Consider the following 19,561-nt stretch of genomic DNA (forward strand, 5'->3'; position numbering starts at 1 on the left):
TAAATTGACCAAATAAAAGTCTACATACTTTAATTATTTTTTAAAATTATTATTTAAAATTGTCACTAATTATATTAATTATTTGAAATTAATAATGACCATATTATATTGTTATTAATTCAAGTAATTCCTAAGTAACAATTTTACTTATCTAATTTCAAGGATCTCTTATTTTAGTAATTTCTAAATATAATTTTGATATTATTTATGTGTTTTCTAAGCTTCATGTTCAAGTATAACTACATAAAGATATATTGAATTAACAACTTTCTACATTATAAAAAAAGAATTGAGACAAGTCAGCTAGTCATAAGCATAACATGACAAACATTCATTATTAAGACATTAACATTCATGAACTCTAGAACATATCTAACCTATTAAGTAACTCAGAAAACCAAATACATGATTGATATTAAAATGCGAAATATGTAAGTTGTTCCAAAATCAATCTTGCCTCAAATGTAAAATCATAAGGTCAAACTTATGAGTTCATTATGTCTAACAAAAAATATAATGTCAAACTCCATGAAGATTACTATCCAATGAAGATCTTCCTTGTGGTGTTGGCACATCGTGTCCACTCCCTTCATCCTGTAAAATACAAATTATTTAATGTTAGCCGTATTAATAAAATATATATAAAATATTAAACTTTATTCAAGTATTAATATAATTTAATTTAGCAACAAAACATATGAAACACTTATAGCTACATTACTACTACTACTACCAAACATAGCCTTCAACTTAGTAGGAATATGCCCTTCCTTCATCTATATCTAAGCAAGCATGAAATTTTTTAATGTCTTGACATTTTGAGAAGTTGCCAATTGACCCTTCAAACTAATTACTTCCTTTTTTAATTGAGAATTTTCAATGGAATCAAAATTCAAAGAACTGTACCCTACACCACTAAATCTTGTGGATGATTGAAATGCAACGCTATGTAGACCTCTTAATCCAAAGCAACGTACACGTCTAGAATGATCTTTTCCCAACATTTTACTAAGAATGTCATTACTTGAAATTTTTATAGAGTTGGCACTTTGACTCATTTTTGTTGACATCTTCTCCTATAAAATTATTTTTAATAAATGTACTTCAAGTACAATTACAAAAGATAAACAATCTATATTTAAATAAATTAAAATTGTGCAAACCAGAATTTTAAAGGCACATATAAAAAGCATTAATAATGAATGTTAGTTTGCACATCCTTGACTTTTCATTGGTTAGTATTGATCTAGCTCCTTTAAAATAAAAATGCATATTGGAAAATAAATGCTATAGTTGGTTTGAACTGTATCCCATATTAGCTAGAGAATTTTAAAGGCTTGCGAAGTTTGAGTATGAGCCAAACATGAGTCTCCAACTATAGTCTATAATTAATCCTAGCTAGGAAAGGATAATTTTATGCATGTTCAGTCAAATTCTTCATTTTTTGTATCTTTCTATCTGTTTGTTTTAGAATTTATGATTATTTTTAGATTTATTTAAGTGTAGTGAATTGTGAACATGATTAATGTTGAGGTGGATGATTTGGCATACTAGATTAAAAATATGTATTTGAAATGAATTTAGACTATCACTTATCTTGAGAAGATGACAGAACCTCAACTAAGTTTGTTTCGTCATGTGAGGAGTTGATTAATAGAGTTTTTGAAATTGAGTCAAATGGAGAAGTCAAAAGAGAGAGACCCATGTGAAATTTTTTGGATAAACTATTAAGAAAGATTTTTCTCTAGACTTTTTTGGATAAACTATTAAGAACTATTTTAATGAAAAAAAATAGTTTTGATAAAGCCTAATGATAGACTTTGATCTAGTGAGATAAGACTTGAGTTTTGTTTTTTGTTGCATATTAGGAGGTGCTCTATTGAATTATAATAGTTAGTCACTTCTATCCTTTACCAAATTATCATTACTACAATCAATTCATATTCCATGTTTCCATATATATATTAATTACAAATCAACAAACTAGAATTGAAGAAGAGAATGTAAGATAGAAAGAACAAGAGTGAATTGTTAAGTCAAACGAAGCGCACCTGCAATCCCACCAATGTTTTGAATATGAAAAATATAATACATATTGTTATTACTAACATGTGCATTAGTGTTTTAGTCGGATAACAAAAAGCCCAAACAGTGGAATATGTTCAAGCATAATCCGGCTTGACAAAACATCAGACGATAGAAAGGCCAGCATTAAGACTAAGGTTGATTCAGGCTAAAATCAAGATACAAAGTCTATCAGCAGAAGACTGAGGCATCATACGCAAAATATTGGCCAAGACATCGACATGAAGTGACCATCAAAAAGAACCAATATAAACAAGAAGACGAAGTTCTCACTTCCATACTTAGACAAAAAGGGTAGTCAAGATCAGACGTAGTATCTTGTAACTAGACGATGTCAAGAATATTGAAGCACGTCTGAAGTCCACTAATCACATTGAAAGGAATTATACAAGAAACGCAAGAGGACATCAACATGAATAAAAATGGGAAAACATGCATTCACAAGTCAAATTAAGTTGAGTGCGTCAGAGAAAGGACACCTACTTTTCAGAAAAAGACAGCACCACAGCAGCTAAACTGATGAGGAAAGTAAAAATATACCTAGATCATGATTGAAGTCAGAAATCAAAGAAATCAACTACACAGAGAGACTCCACGAATACAAGAAAACATTTAATGTAAGATCAAATGCATTAAATGAGAAGATTTGCATGAACATGATCGAAGCCTCCATCTGCAACGTCAAAAAGTTACGCTCCAATGAACAAATAAAAATTCAAACAACAGGCAGATTTATAAAAAGTATATAAGTATCAAGACCAAGAAGAAGGAGATATTGAACAGAGAAGCAAAAAAAAGGAAGCGTGTAATACATATCTCAAGAGAATCAACTATTTTCTGTATATCTATGTAAAAACTAAGATAGCTTATCTTAGTGAGTGTTGTCAATAGTTCATCCTCTCTACGAGAGTAACCAAACACTCAGACACTTATCTCTGAAAAACTAAAGTTACGCAGTGTAGAAATTACCCTATCCTCTCTGTGAGAGTTATACACACACTCAAAACCTATAACTGCTGTAAAGCTTGAAGAGGCTGGTAGAAAGAATACTTGTGAACCAGAAGTGGTTAAGAATACTAGTGTTGGTGAGTGAAGCCAACAGGCCAGGAGTGGTCAAGAGTACTTGGAGAACCAGAAGTGCTTAAGAATACTAGCGTCTAGTTGACGAGCCAAAAGTGGCTGAGAATACTTATAATTCTTTGTGATTAGTGGAACCCTTCTGTGGAAGGAAACTGGACATAGCTCAAATTAAGTGAACCAGTATAACTATTTGTGCATTCTCCTCATCCTTCAATATTACTTACTTTGCGCTTGTTCTATTTCATTTTTCAACAAAGCTTTGGACGAAAACATACTTGACCTTGTTAAAACTACTTTACTAGAAGAAAACGTTTTCCAGACGGAAAACTAGTTTACTTAATCTCTTACGTTGAAAATTAGTTTTTCTGAAAAAAAAAATCATTAGACAGAAAAGTCTACTTAAGTTTTCCAACCAAAAGTATTCTTGAAAAATAACTAAAATTTTCCTTCGAATCCGAACACACACATTCAACCCCCCACCCCTTCTGTGTGTATTTCCGCTAACCTCATGAGTTTGTTATTAGAGAATGATATTTGAACATAAAAAGAAAGAAATCCCCTTCTAAAGTTTCCCCTTGACAAGGTGTTTCCCCTTTTAGGCTTTCACAATTTGAGCTATTGTTCTGTTTTCTAATACAAACTATTTTGGATGCCTTCTCCTTTCATTCATTTTCTATTTATGCTAACCAATAAACCAATTCTATAATAATATTATGTTACCAGTTCAATAATACTTTGCAAACATACAAATCAATATTAGTTGGACATATTTACATGTATTTCTCTTTCTAAAATTAATATTTTCTGCATTTTAAGTTTCCAACATTAAAAATTCTACTTGTAGAAAAGAATTTTTTTTATAGTTAAACTAAAGCAACTTCTTGTAATTATGCTATTCATCTTTAGCATCCTTTGAAGTTGAATAAAATTATCATTCTACATATCCTTTAAAGATTCTTTGGTCTTCATTGTTTCAAACATGATAAAATAAAGCATCCTAGTTCAATTTGTTAAAGATTTGTTGGATGAAATATTTTCCTTTTTCATCAAGCAACCCAATTTTACTTTAAATTTCATTGTTATACCCTCCAATAACCTTAACTTCCATTGTTATACCTACAGTAATATGTTCAATTCAACTTTACTTAAAACTTACTTCATAGACCTTGCCTCCTCATTGACATAAGATCCATCTTTTTTCTTGTGAGTTGCAATATATAGTTCACCTCGACCACAACACGTCCAAACTCTACTTCCTAATAAAAATGGCTCATGTAAGTCCAAAGGAACAATATAAATATTTCTTTATTAAGTTTCATCAATAGAACACAAATATTTACCATCTCATGTTGTTTTGTAGACAATAATTTCACCCCATGAGTATATGGAATCGTTTGTTTCTTTCTGACTTCAGTATTTTTTTTGTGCATAATTCCTAATAAATAAACAATTTATTTATTAAAATATGAAGCTCAAAAAGTAGTTAATAGTCACAAATATTTGTTAAAACTACCTGATAATTTGGCCTTAGATGATAGTCAACAAATGATGACCATTGATCTTTATGAATACCATCAAGGACTTAGCAATTAATTGTTCTCTTGATAATGAAAGATCATAAACATAGTTCCACATATTCACCTTTCCATTCCTATACTTTCTTAACATGGCAAGTGAACAATAACGCTTCGCAATTAATTTTAAAACTTGAAAATGAAATAGATTCATTAAACAAAAAAAAATGTTAGTATATCATAATTAAAGAATAGGAAAACAAAATCAAAGTTAATGGGAACATTAGTTGTGTACCTTTAAAATGTTAAAGCAATCATCCTTATATGGTTTTGGAACTTTTAGCCAACTATCAAAGTTAATAGGAACATTTTTTGAATCGGTGGAAATACACCTACAAGCTCCTAAAAGAAGTGTCGTTGCTTCTCCATAGACTTGCTTTTTCTTATCAAATGACACAACTATACGTTCACCACGTGGCACCTCAAATACTCCTGGCTTTGTTAACTGACCCAGATAATAATCTTGGTGCATCCCTTTTTTCAATTGTGTAATCAAAATGATTTTTCATCAATCTAAACTTATGACCCCTCTCCAAAAATTTTCGATGTCCCATAAAACACCATTTATAAATACTTCTTAGTCAACAAGGAAAAGCATCAAAATTACAAGTCAAGCACCTATGTCCATTATATGTATTCCACCCAGATAAAGTACAAAGCCCGGGAAAATCACTAATTGTCCACATGAGAGCTGCTCGTGTTCCATAGCTCATTCAACTCTTTGATTAAAGGTTGTAGGTACACATCAATGTTATCTCCAGGCTTTTTTTTACCTGGGATGATTATAGAAACAGTCAAAGAAGTTTGCTTCATGCACTCCCAAGGAGGTCAATTATATATGGAATTAGAATCACCGACCATATACTATAGCTATTACCCATGGTTCTATTTGGGTTGAAGCCATCAATTGCAAGACTAAGATGAACATTTCTAGGTTCTAAAGCAAAATCAGGGTGAAATTGATCAAAATACGTCCATGCTTTGTCATCTCTTGGATGCCTCAACAATCCATCTAGGTTACTATTTTATAATTAATGTGGATATTACATATGTTTCTATTTAATATTTTATAATTAATTGGATTGCATATGTTTCTAGTTAATATTTCGCTACAGCCAATCAAACCATAGGTTGCTAATCTTTATTGGCATCACATAATTTTATGCAAATAGTAAATGCCTTGACAAGTTATATGATAAGGGAATGCCTTTGTATTTTACAGCCATTCTCTACATTAGTCTTCTTCCTAGTTGTAAATACCAAATAGTCATCTATTTGTGTTGTTATATTGTTATTCTTTTTCTCATGACCTAACATGTCATTCTTGAGTCTATAAAACTAAAACCTTCCCCCAACAAACATAATGATGTCACTTTGTTGCACGGATGGCAAAAAAGGTAGGTTATGCTGACTCTACTTATAACTATTATAATTATTTGTATAAGTGTCATGACAAAGGAAGTTAAATATATAATTGGTACCTGTTATATTGCTATCCAAGAAAGGATTGTTGCTTTCGTGAGGTCATAGAAAATCAGGTTCTGAATGAATTGCCCACAAATCTTCTAGCAGAATATGCGTTGGTTTTCACCTAATTTGAGAGGCAAACCACAGAGATATCAATCAAGTAAAGAAATTTACAAATAATAACTCAACTGTATATTCAGATTCCAAGACAAATCTCATGGTGAACAATGTTCTATATTTAAAAATGTTTAAAATTCCAAGACAAATCTCATGGTGAACAAGGTTCTATATTTAACAAATGTTTAAAAGATTGTGTTAAAAAATTGTGGCTAGCATTTCTATTGCCGAGTTTCACTAGTCTTGTGCATGAAACATATGTATGGCAAGGACTATATATGGTGATTATTATAAAAAACTAGATTTAATTATATATTAAAAAACTATATTTAATTATATATTTGTAGCCAATTTAAACTTTCTAGCTAACTACAAAATCCAACAATTGAAATTTGATCAAATTGTGATTGTCTTTGATTTTTGATTGAAAACAGTGGTTACCTGAAGCACATATAGGTTCTACTTTCCAGTTTCTACTATGATATAACGATTTGTAGATATACTTAAAAGCATAATTAATGTGTTCCAAGCTGAATGTCATATAGGTGATCATGATGAGAATCAAGTTATACATGCATGCCAGGTAAATCACTTTCCTAAAAACAAGCATAGTTTTAAATGTAGCTTAAGATTGGTCACTTTCTCTGTAGCATTTTTAATTAAGGGAAAATCTAGGTCCACACAAGATGTTGATTCATTAATACTATGTAAATACATATGGAAAGTCCATGATACAAACCATAGTCATGTATGTATATTAATACTTTCACACAATTATTTTTACCTCTAGGTCCCTCATATCCATAATATTATTGTATTCAACTTACTTATACATTTACTTTGTGATTATGTTATCTCGTTTGGCAAGTGTACCAAATCGTATAAGTAGTTCAATGAAAGTATGAGTATCGTCTCCCAAGGGACTTGCGCAACACTTTACAATTTCACTTGTTATACTAACTAAGTTACCGAAAAGCAATAAGAGTTTGATTTGCTGCAGTAAATAATGTAAACAAGCAATAACAATTCTTTTTGGAATTTTGGTAAACACTTAGAGTGCAAAACTTGATTCTAATGCAATATTAATAAGTTGTTGGGGTTTGACTTCACTAAACCTTCCTCTCATGCTTATCACTAAGTTCACAATAGTTATTATTTAGAATTTATCAATCACTCTCAAAAGTAACCAACCCTAATCTCTTACAAGTTGGCATCTAAGTTACTAGCTTAAACTATCAATCTCTTGCATAGTTTAACCTAGAAACTAGCTTTAAAAACAAGAGCTTAAGAAAGACCAATGGAATTTACTCTATCTCTAGCAATAAGCACCATTAGCTGCTCTATTTAAAGTCAAAGGTTTAAAATCATTTCTCAATCTCTTAAAAACCTTAAGTTCAAGTTAAGGGTGATCAAGCCATAACAATCATTATGCACAGAAAAAGAGCAATAAAATTGAATAACAACTTAGATTGATAGCTTAGAGTTTACACATGAGAATGGGTTTAGTTACATCAAACCCCAACAAGGGTGAGTTTAGCTACACATAGACATGTAGAACTCTACAAATGATGAAGAAAGGAAGAAGCTTGATCTTGAAGGTTCCAGAGCTCTCCAGCCGCCACACAAAGTCCAAGAATGATCCTCCTTACTTCTCTCTTCGAAAATCCTACTTTTAGGTCATAAAGCTTTTGTCTTATGTGAATAATGACATGTCAACACAATTCACGCTAAGCCTCAGTTCCACGCTCAGCGTGGGAATCAAAATTCTGTTCCAGGGATTCTCTGCCATGCTGAGGCTAAGCGTGGATCTGGGGCTTAGCCTGGGAACTTAACCAAAAATTCCTTCAACTTCAAATTCACCACTTTGTGCTTGACTTCCTTCCTTCTTTCCTAGCTTTCTCCTAAACTACAAAACAACAACCAAATACTTGTAAGTTACCTAAAAACATGATTCAAAAACAAAATGTGATCACCTAACAATTTAGATATGTTTTGAGTTAAAAACAAAGTCTAAAGCAAGGAAAATTGATATAAGTGCTTCAAACTAGACCATAAACTTAATGAAATCATAGCACTTATCAGATTCAGATTTACTTCATTTGTACCATTGGTTTTCTTTTCTCAGGAATACAACTGGATATAATAATAGGATAACCAAAATTAAACACAATTGAGAGTGAAGAAATTACAGTGATATCACCCAATACCAAAAAAGTATTGTTGATAATAGATCTACAACACTCCTTGATTCAATAGTTCTAATAATCACATACAAGCATACCTCTTTATAATAGTTCTACTTCACTTCTACTCTTCTTGTTGAGTGTTAACGTTCACCTGACCCTGTTCATGGCAAGCAAAACCACATGTATTCTAAGATTGTCAAAGCCAACTTAGGTAACACAACTATTGAAAAACACTTTGTATAATTACTTTTTCTAGTACTTTGTTATATGGAAAGCTTATATGCCAAGTGCTCTGTTTTATTTATTGCCAATGCCAATATAAAATCATTGTTTCATTGATTATTAGAGAGATATAGTAAATGTATGTCTAATAGAATAGATATTGAATGTCTATGACTCAAATTATTAATTGTTTACTGGTATAACAATATCACAATCACCTTTTGGTCATGCATAGGTTACAAGTGAGAAATACCAAGACCTTTTTGAAATAGTTGGCCTCATGATAAATTGTTACCTTACACTTTCTTCAATAGTTCCTTGTACACTTTTCGCATAGTGACATCAGTACAATCGGTTCCCTTATAGATTTCTACCTGGGTTTTGCATTTCTCTTCAAGTTGGCATTCCTACGAGTGCAGAAGCATTTGTTACTAAACCTAAAGAAAGCTTTGAAAATATTATAGGATCTGTAAAAAATTTAAGATGTGCACAAAATGAAATCAATGAAAACAGAGCAAACTCGATGCAATTAGATATTTCAAAACTCACCTTCAATGGGTTTCTAAACAAATGCACAAATGAATATTGAAAATGGAATGATCAGAAGCTATGCGTGTGGGTTTTATGAATGGGCTTCAAACATTTTTCATCTTGTCTCACTAGCGGATTCTCAATTGAATCTCAAATCAATTTTCATTTTGCTTACATGAACAAAGTGCGTGTTTGGTTTAGTTAAATGCAAGTTTTCCTTCTCTTTCCACGTCCAATTGTGAATTTAAGGAGAAGCTACTATTTTTTACTTCTGGTTAAACGTGAAAAATTATGTCTTCACGCTTATACAAACGCACGCAAAGTCTAATCATGTGTGGGTTTTGTAACGACCCGGCTAGTCACTACACACGGCATCGCACACTAGAAACTCCAGACAGATAGAACAAGTATATAAATATAGGATCTAGAATATATAAATATACAAAGTTCTAGTCTGACTAGGGTTAAAGTGTACCAAAGAAAATTACAACCAAATGCTACTATCCCAAGTAGGTACCAGCAAAATATCCACACAAGCAAAACAGCTCCAAGGTCCACCGGAGACTCACCACTAGACGCCCACCTATTCCTGTTCTGCTCCCATACACAGTATGAGCATCGCAGTCCAAACACCATGGAAAAACAGTGAAAGGGTAAGCTAGTGTAATTAAAAATCAGCATACAAATAGATACATAGCAATGTAATTAAATTTCATCATTATGAGTATCAGTTCATATGCACAGCTTATATCACGCATCAATACCAGCACCACGATGTGGCTACATCAACACTGTAGAACAGCAACAACAGCACCACCTCAAGTGGTTATAACAGCACCGCCTAGCGGCAACATCAGCACCACCTCAAGTGGTTATAACAGCACCGCTTAGCGGCAACATCAGCACCACCTCAAGTGGCTATAATGGCCTTTCAACTAGGCACACATTAGCACCAGCTAGCGGTTATTACAGCACCACGATAGTGGCTAACAGCACCGACATAGCGGCTATAACAGCACCACACTAGTGGCTAAACACAACATACAGCTCAGCAATAAACAGCACAGCAAAACAGCTCACAGCACAGCACAGCAAAATCAACATACAGCACAGCCAAGTAGTATTCAACAATGATCAGCCTATAATTCAGCTCGACTCAAATAATAAAGTTTAGCATTAGCATCACATAGCACAACCCAGCGTTACATCATTAACAACATACCGCACAACACAACTTTTCATCACACAGCATTGGCAACATTAATCAGCACAACCTATCGTCTTACAGTACATCTAAGCATCTTATAGCAACATACACCTAACATAGCTCAACATCATCAAACAGCAATTTCAGCTAGTCATCACATCATAATCAACAGCTTCTCCTTAAACTCAACATAAACAACCTCTAACATCCATTAGTGAAGTCACATCCCGCGCCCGGCACACTCGTGGTTGCGCCCAGCCCAGTGCAACCAGAGAGCACCAGGGGGCCAGCGCGCCCAGCGCAAGCATGCCCGCGCCCGGCGGGACCCAGCCAGAGAGCCCAAGGCTCACTCACACCTGGCGCAATACCAATTACGCCCAGCGCCCACAAGGCAGAGACTCCCAAGGAGTCTCATGCCCAGCGCGACAAGGGCCGCGCTCAGCGCAGCACATCAACATCATCATTCATCACTAACAACTTAAAACAACATGATCAACACCTAATACGACCCAACCATCTTATTTACAACTCATCTATCTTGTCCAATTACTCACCCAAACAACAAAAGTACACCTAAGCACCTAAAACAACTTTCAACTTAACCAAATCACTAAATGTGAAATGGCAACCATCACAACAAACAGCGCATCGGGCGTTATACTACTCCTACCATGCTCATCCTTATCTCATATGAAAGATAATCAAATTTCCTACAACTCTCATGAAGACACCAAGTCCTAATTATTTCATCTACCTTGTTAAAAATTCTAAAAACCGCAACAGCTATACGTAATGTTGGCAGCTTGACCTCTCTTCACTAAAACAGCCATAACTGGAGTTCTAAAACTCCTTTTTGGGTGATTCCAGTGCCATTGGAAAGCTAACATCCAAGGATACAACTTTCATGAAGACTATGAAGTCAATTTCGGAACTTCAAATTCGCGCTCAGCGCGTTCAAGTTCGCGCTCAGCGCGTCTCAACCAGAGACCTACAGAGGTCTATTGCGCCCAGCGCGGTTCTCCCCGCGCTCAGCGCGATTCACCCAGTGAGTCCCCATTTCAAGTCGCGCTCAGCGCGAAGAACTGCACTCAGCGCGAATTCAAACAGCAACTCTCCCCAGTTCGAAAGTTTCACCCAAAAACCTGCAAAATCAACTTCCCAGGCACATGCAATCGGTCCAAAGCATCACATTTCCATCCAAGAACCCAAAAATACTACCTTTTTCAACATGCAACAACAAATCACGGATTTCCCCAAATTTTCTCAAAAACCCCGAAACCCCCAAAAACAGGTTCTCGTTCAACACAGCCACGAATCAACCATCCATAAGCATCTAATGAGTTTCTAGAACTCATCCACAGCCAAAAACAGCGACAAAAGAAAGAAAATTACTAGCTTCCCTTACCTCGGTGCGAAAAATCCGAGCTTCGGGACCACGAAAAATGGAGAAGAAGATGGAAAGAGCTTGAATAACCGAAAGAGGGGAAAAGACGGCTCCGAACACACAGCTAGCAATCCAAAACTGCTCCTCACCACCACCTTGAGTCAGCAAGAAAAGGAAACCAGGGAGTGAGTAGAGAATGAGAGAAAAGAAAGTCTTGAGTGAGTGAGGGAGAGAAAAGATAGCTACGGGGTCTCACAGGTTTGGTGTAAAAAGAATGCGTACAAGTTCGTAAAAAAAATTCATTTCAATTTCGTTTTAAGGTTCATATTTTTTAAAGAAAGGAAAATATTTTTATATTAATTTTCTTTTAAATTAATTTTATTAGTTTTCTTTTAATTTTTAATTTAATCAAAGAAACACATTGGTCACCTAGTGTGACACGATTAGCCAATAAAAGGAAAGGGGTAAATAAAAGGAATTAAGCATTTTGGCGATTTAAAACCGCTAGGAAATGTCATCACTTATGGCGGTTAATATTTCTGTCACAAAATTAACATTTTTTGGCAGTTTATTAAGATTGTCAAAAAAAATAGCCAGTAATTACCTAATTATTTTGTAGTGCTTTCAAGAGTAATGTGAATCAAAATGTAGATTGCTTTTCTTTACCATTATCTTATTATCTACTTCACGTTCAAAGTTAAAGTCTAAGTAGAAAGTGTACATGTGAGTGGTATATCCACTACTAGAAAAGTGTCATTTTCCTGCCAATTTTTCTGCAAAAAATTATTCGCAGAAATTTTTTGCGAATTTTTCTGCAAAAAAATATTCGCAAAATTTTTTTGCGAATTTATTTGCAAAAAATAATTTACAGATATTTCTTACAAATTTTGCTACAATTTTAATAATCATAGAAATTTTTTCCATGGTAAAAATTTGCAGAAAATATTATAAGAATTTTATTTTATTTCTTGCAGATTTTCTTGCAAAAATAAATTCGCAAGTAATGTTTACTAAATGGTAGACAAATTTTGCAGGTAACTTTTCCTGCGAATTTTTCTACAAATTTTAATCCGCAGGAAAAATAAAAAAAATATTTAAATTTATATGTTTAATATTTTAAAAAAACTTCAAGTCCCACATCGATTGAAAATAAAACAATTAAAGAGTATATAAGTTGGGGCAACACTTACCTTATTTTTTTTTTGATAAGCCAAGAATTTATTAATTCCAAGAAAATTGTGCACAAGAAGTGCAAGTCATAATTAAAAACAAGATGACCTAAAAATAAGAAAAAATAAATTTAAGGGACACTTGCACAGGACAATGGGTTCATCAACCATTCTGGAAAAGAAGAAGACACCATTCTAGCAGCCGTACACCATTCCCACGATCTCAACTGTGCCATGAACACGATCTCTTCCACCTTAAAGAGTTTGTCTTTGAAAATGTTCTCATTTCGAGCCTTCCATAACTGCCATATACCTGCAAACCAAACAAAGGACCAAACTCACTTAATACCCTTACTGCCACTCACCAATCCCATATATTGATGACAAAAACTCCTAAATTCGTTGATAAGCACCCCTGACACTCCCCACCAAGCGTATAATCTGACCCAAACAGCATAAGCCTTTGGGCACAAGAGGAACAAATGCTTGCTGGACTCCGAGCCTTCTTCGCAAAAAACACAACCATTTTGTCCTTCTAGATTAACCCCTCTCAAAAGGAGGTTATCCCGGGTAGGTAACCTGTCCGCTTCCAACTGCCACACTAAAACTTGAACCTTAGGAGGGATACCTTTGGCCCATATCGTATCATAAAAAGTGTCCACTTGAACATGGTTTGACTTTGCTAAAATCTTATAAGCAGATGCCACCGAATATTTCCCTGACCTTTCTGCTAACCAACGCCATTCATCTGGGTGAGCCTCTGTCAAAACTACCGAGGCCAACCTATTAGCCAACTCAACCAACTTTTCCTCTTCCCATGCAAAAAGTGGGCGCCTCCAACTCCACCGCCACTTTGAACCACCCTCATACATTCCTTCTACCGAGTCATTTTTGTTTAACGAGATTTCATAAAGGCGACTAAACTCATCCCAAAAACGAGTTTCACCGATCCACCTGTCATGCCAAAAGCGAGTCTGCTTACCGTTTCCCAGTACATGGCGTACATGTTGGTTCCACCATCCAGAGCATCCGTGAACCGCATCCACAACTGACTGCATATCCACCCACCATTTAGAGCAAGTCCGACCTTCCACTACCCATGAACCGTCTTCCTTTGCATATTTTGAATTGAGCACTCTCACCCATTGACTATTAGGTTCCGTTAGCATCCTCCATTTCCACTTGCCTAGCAAGGCCAAATTAAATTTACGTAAATCACACAGACCAAGACCCCCTTCCTCCTTACTTCTACACACCCTTTCCCAAGACAACCAATGAATTTTCCTATGGTCTTTCTTTCCCCCCCAAAGGAAACTTTTAAAGATAGACTCTATTCTGGAGAGAATACCTGTTGGCGCTTTGTAGAAGGATAAGAAATAGGTAGGCAAGGCTGACAAAACCGATTTTAGAAGTATCACTCTGCCAGCTAGGGAAATGTACTTGTTCTCCCACAAAGCCAACCTTCTTTGAACCACCTCCACTATCACCTGCCACATAGCTCCTCTTGCAGGATGATCTCTAACGGGAAGCCCTAAATATTTAAAAGGAAAAGCTCCTCGTCTACAATTCAACAAGTTCGCCCCTTGCTCTAACCACTGATCCGGCATATTCATACCTATCAAATTACTCTTGCTGAAATTCACCTTAAGGCCTGATACCAATTCAAAATTTTGTAATATTGCCTTAATAGTTTCTAAAGACCTCCAATCCCCTTGAGTCAGCAGCAACGTATCATCTGCAAATTGAAGATGGGAAATCTGAATCTTGTCCTTGCCTACTTTGAAACTCTTCCACAAATCCAAAGAGACCGCCAACTGGACCATTTGATTAAGCCCTTCTGCAGCAATCAAGAATAAAAAAGGAGAAAGTGGGTCCCCTTGTCTTAATCCTCTTCCTACATTGAATTCCTCAGTTGGGCTACCATTGATCAGAACAGACGATTTTTTCAAACACACACATTCTCGCATCCAACTCACCCATGTAGGTCCAAAACCCATCTTCCCCATTACATCCCAAAGATACTCCCAATTTACCGAGTCGTAGGCCTTCTCGAAGTCCACCTTAAAACACACCAAGGCTCTTCTCAACCGCCGAGCCTCTTCCACTACCTCATTTGCTATTAAAACCCCATCCAAAATCTGCCTACCTTTCACAAAAGCTGACTGTGATCCAGAAATTATAGTTGGCATCACTCTACTCATCCTATTGGCCAAAACCTTGGTAAGAACCTTATAAACACTACCAATCAAGGATATTGGGCGGTAATCACCTAAACCCTGGGGATTGTCATTTTTTGGAATCAAAGTAATGAAAGAGTTATTGACTCCTTTAACCAGCTTACCATTAACGAAAAATTCATCAAAGAAACCCACAAAATCCTCTTTTAGAGTATCCCAGAATTCCTTGATAAAACGTAAATTAAAACCGTCCGGGCCTGGGCATTTGTTACCATCACAACTCCATACTGCTTCCTTAATCTCTGTCTCTGGAAAAGGTGTTTCCAAAAAAAACCTCTCCCCTTCCGATAATGAAGAAAATCGCCACTCCCCCAACCTCGGCCTCGCTTTATTTGATTCCCGAAAATTCCTTTCAAAAAAATCCTTCACCTTTCGATGCATATGAGTCTTTTCTTCCACTAGTTCCCCATCAAAATCTAAACATCGAATTTCATTGCTTTTCCTACGCCGCGCAATAGACCGATGAAAATATTTCGAATTAACATCCCCTTCCCGAAGCCACTGCACCCTCGATTTTTGGTGCAAAATAGAGCATTGATGGCTTACCCATTTTTGTAATTCCCCCCTTTTTAGATTTAGGTGGGACAATTCTTCCTCCTCTAAACCTGCCTCTTCTTCCTTTGACTCAAGATTGTGAATTTCCTCATGTAGCAATTCAATATTCTTGTTAATATCCCCAAACTCCTCCTTATTCCATATTTTTAAACGCTTTTTTAACTCTTTCAATTTTTCCTTCAACACAAAACACTTCTTCCCCCTAATCTCCATTCTCCCCCAGACATCTTCCACAAAAGGCTTAAATCGAATGTCGTCGAACCAACAGTTGAGGACTCGAAACGGCTTAGGTCCCCACTCTGATACACCTGTCTTAAGTAACACAGGACAGTGATCTGACATGCCTCTAGGAAGACCCCATTGTTCCAACCCTTCCCGTGACGATGCAAAATCCACAGAAACAAGATACCGGTCCAATCTACTCATAGTTTTGCCATCATTTCTAAACCAAGTAAATTGTCTCCCAAACATTTGTAGATCTAACAATCCTGAAGAATTGACAAAATCTGAGAATAACCGCATCTCCTCCCTTCTATCGAAACCTCGAACCCCTTTCCTCTCCTCCTCACATCTTATGGCATTAAAATCTCCCACCACACACCACCGATCCCCCCCTCTAGCCTCGATCTCCTGAATTAACTCACGCCAGCATCCTTTCTTGCCTTCTAGATCACACGGAGCATACACATTCACCACAGACACCTTCTGGCTTTCACCTACCAAACAACCAACCACACCAATATAATGAGTTCCCATGAAGAATTCAGAGAGCACAAATTTAGACTTATCCCACAAAATTAAGAGACCTCCAGAATGCCCCACCGCCGGCTTCGAAAACCACCCCACATCTTCGTGACTCCACAACGACTCACACAGCCTCCTAGACACAACCTCCATTTTTGTCTCTTGAATACAAAACAACCACGGTTTGTGAACCTTTATCAACTTCCTCACCTCCCACTTCTTAAGCCTCCCCCCTAAACCTAAGTTGATTTGTATGGTTGAGTGTTAGGCTTACAATCTATAATCTTAGAATTTAAAAGATTATATATCACATGTTGGAGGCATGGAACAAATGCATCGGATGAATTCATTGTGAGCATTTGAAAGTTGAAGAATTATTGATAGAATTTATAGTAATTTGTTTTTATTTTTTTCATAAAAAATATTCCTGTAGAATTTCTTGCGAAAAAATTCGTAGGAAACTTTCCTGCGAATTTTAAAATTCACAAAAATATATTATCCACGAAGGTATTACTTGAAAAATTTGTAAGAACAACGTTTTCTGCGAATTTTTTAAAATTTCGCAGAAAAAGTCACATGTAATAAGAGAAATTCTAGTAGTGACCAATTCTTATCTACGTTAGCACTCAATTTTACCAAAGAGAATAAAAACAAAATTAATAGATGATAGCAGTCAACACATTGGCTAAGAAAAAATCAAGAAAGCATTTCCTAGATCAAATTAGCTATCTACAAAGCATTATTAAATAAATTATAAACAATTTTAAAAGTAAAAACATATAACTTTTAGTGGCCATAGTAATGGCTAGTAATAGAGTAGAGAAAGATAAATTAAAAAAAGTTTTACTATTATAAATGCCAAACAATTATTATCACTAAAATATATGTATTTTTTTCTCGATAATATAATTAACTATTGTTGCCGATATTATGATTGTCGTTACCATTGTTGTTGCCTCCATCACATCATCATTGTCACAAAAATTGTGACAATGGTGGTAACCATAAAGCTACTATTATCATTGCTATCATCATCACCACTATTATCATTTTCATCATTGTTATTATTTTGACCACCACTATCAATAAATTTAGTGATAGTAGTGTCAACAGTGTCGCTACCATCACACCACCATCACCACCACCATTGCTATCATCGTTATTGATGTTGTTGTCGCCACCTCAATTCAAATATTATTTTGAAAATACAAAATAAGTTATGAAAATAAACCCTAAATCTTATAAATTTGAAAATGAAAACTATTTTCAAAAAATATAAATAAAAAACAAAAATATAAAATATTTTCTTAATCCAAACAACTCCTTAGGTTGCAATCATTCAAAGGTGTTCCTAATTTTTTACCTATGTTTCTCACCAAATTATTCTCATAGGTGATTTAAAAATCTAACTTTCCAATAACGACATAAATATTGTTAATCTCGAGAATACTTATGACTAGCCAAATAGATTTAAATCGTTTTTAAGAATCGGATTATTAGGGTTCTTTATTTTTATATATATAAAAAATTCTCTTCTACTAAACACACACTTATTATAAACTATATAAATATATATATATATATATATATATATATATATATATATATATATTTTGTCTATATTAATTAAAATAACTATACAGTACTCAATTTATAAGAGAAATTCTTGAATGAAAAGACTTTTAGTTGTTTTGTTTAATGTGTAACACCCCGTTTTTTGAAAAATATTATTATTATTATTATTATATAGTATTTGATTAGAATTATTTTTATTGTTATAGAGAAATATATTGTACATTTTAAATAATTATTTTTTTTATATTTTGGATAATTATTTTGTTCATATTAAATAAGTATTTTTATTAGTATTTTAAATAATTATATACATATTTTAATGGATAATTTAGGAGTTGAGATGAGATACAACCTCCTATATTTTTATAATTAGATTAATTATATATTTTATTATAAAATCTAAAAGGTTGATTTTATAGGATATTAAAATTATATTATTATATTTTGGTTCAAAAATATATTATTATTATTAGGGAAAAATATTTTGTATTATATATATATTTATTTATCTATTTATTTAATTATTTTGTGGAACACAGAAGCAGGTCGGGAAGAGAAGAGAGTTGGGTTGACCCGACCCAATGAATTATTTTAAGAAAGGGGTCGGGCAGAGTTAACCTTATTGGTCTCATTTTACGTCCTAAAGGATTAGGAAAGAAAACGAGGAGAAACAAAGAGCTTTGAGGAGGAGTGCTCAAGAAGTGTTTAGAAATGATTTCCAAATGGTATCATAATATTTGGATTAATGTTGTAACTAGGTATGGGGAAAAAGGGAATTTTCGTATGTGAAATCACATGAGGGAATGGGTAGAGGGAAAGTTCCCTAGGATTTTTGGTAATTTTATATTCGTTTTTGTTTGGATGTCAAATGATTTTGATAATTTCTATGTAGACTTGTGAGTGTATTTCTGATATTAGATATTGTTAAATTAAAATTAATGTTCCGAGAGAGAGATTGAGTTGTTTGAAATGTGCGTGTGAGTTAGGGTTCATAAGGGATTGAGGTTTTGATAATTGGTATGTTATTTTGTGAAATTGATGATTAAATTGGGTTTTATATTGATTTATAAATGTGGTTATCATATTATTTGGTAAAATTGATGATCTAGATAATAATTAAATTCATTGGGATGTGCTCTATAAGTTAGGATTCTTGTATATTAATGAACACCCTTAATTATATGAATTAATAAGTAATTGAGAGATTTTACTTATGGATGTACCTTAGCATATTTGTAATATCTTTATGTATGATTAACCAAATCAATTTTTGTTTGTTGGGTTAGAAAGTAGACACTTGGGGCTATAATTTAGACTCTAGAAACATGTAAAAATATTAAGAATTAATTTAGTTGAGAGTTATAAATTCAGTCTTCATTCCAGTGCATGAAATATTAAGTTTTGAGTTGATAGTCATCCGAGGTGACC

At 34.2% G+C, this 19,561-nt stretch overlaps 1 long non-coding RNA gene across 1 annotated transcript; it reads right to left on the reverse strand.

Annotated features, from left to right (window-relative positions):
- LOC145956584 (uncharacterized) lies at positions 1 to 6,554 on the reverse strand. The gene is made up of 4 exons (XR_014432825.1): positions 6,221 to 6,554; positions 4,506 to 4,600; positions 4,322 to 4,421; positions 1 to 594 (listed from the first exon to the last, which is right to left on the reverse strand). It is a non-coding gene; the product is annotated as an uncharacterized LOC145956584 (long non-coding RNA).
- Between the last annotated feature and the right edge of the window lie 13,007 nt (positions 6,555 to 19,561).

The sequence above is a fragment of the Cajanus cajan genome, chromosome 3 (assembly GCF_000230855.2).
Source record: "Cajanus cajan strain Asha chromosome 3, NIPB_CcT2T_4, whole genome shotgun sequence".
NCBI lineage: Eukaryota > Viridiplantae > Streptophyta > Magnoliopsida > Fabales > Fabaceae > Cajanus > Cajanus cajan.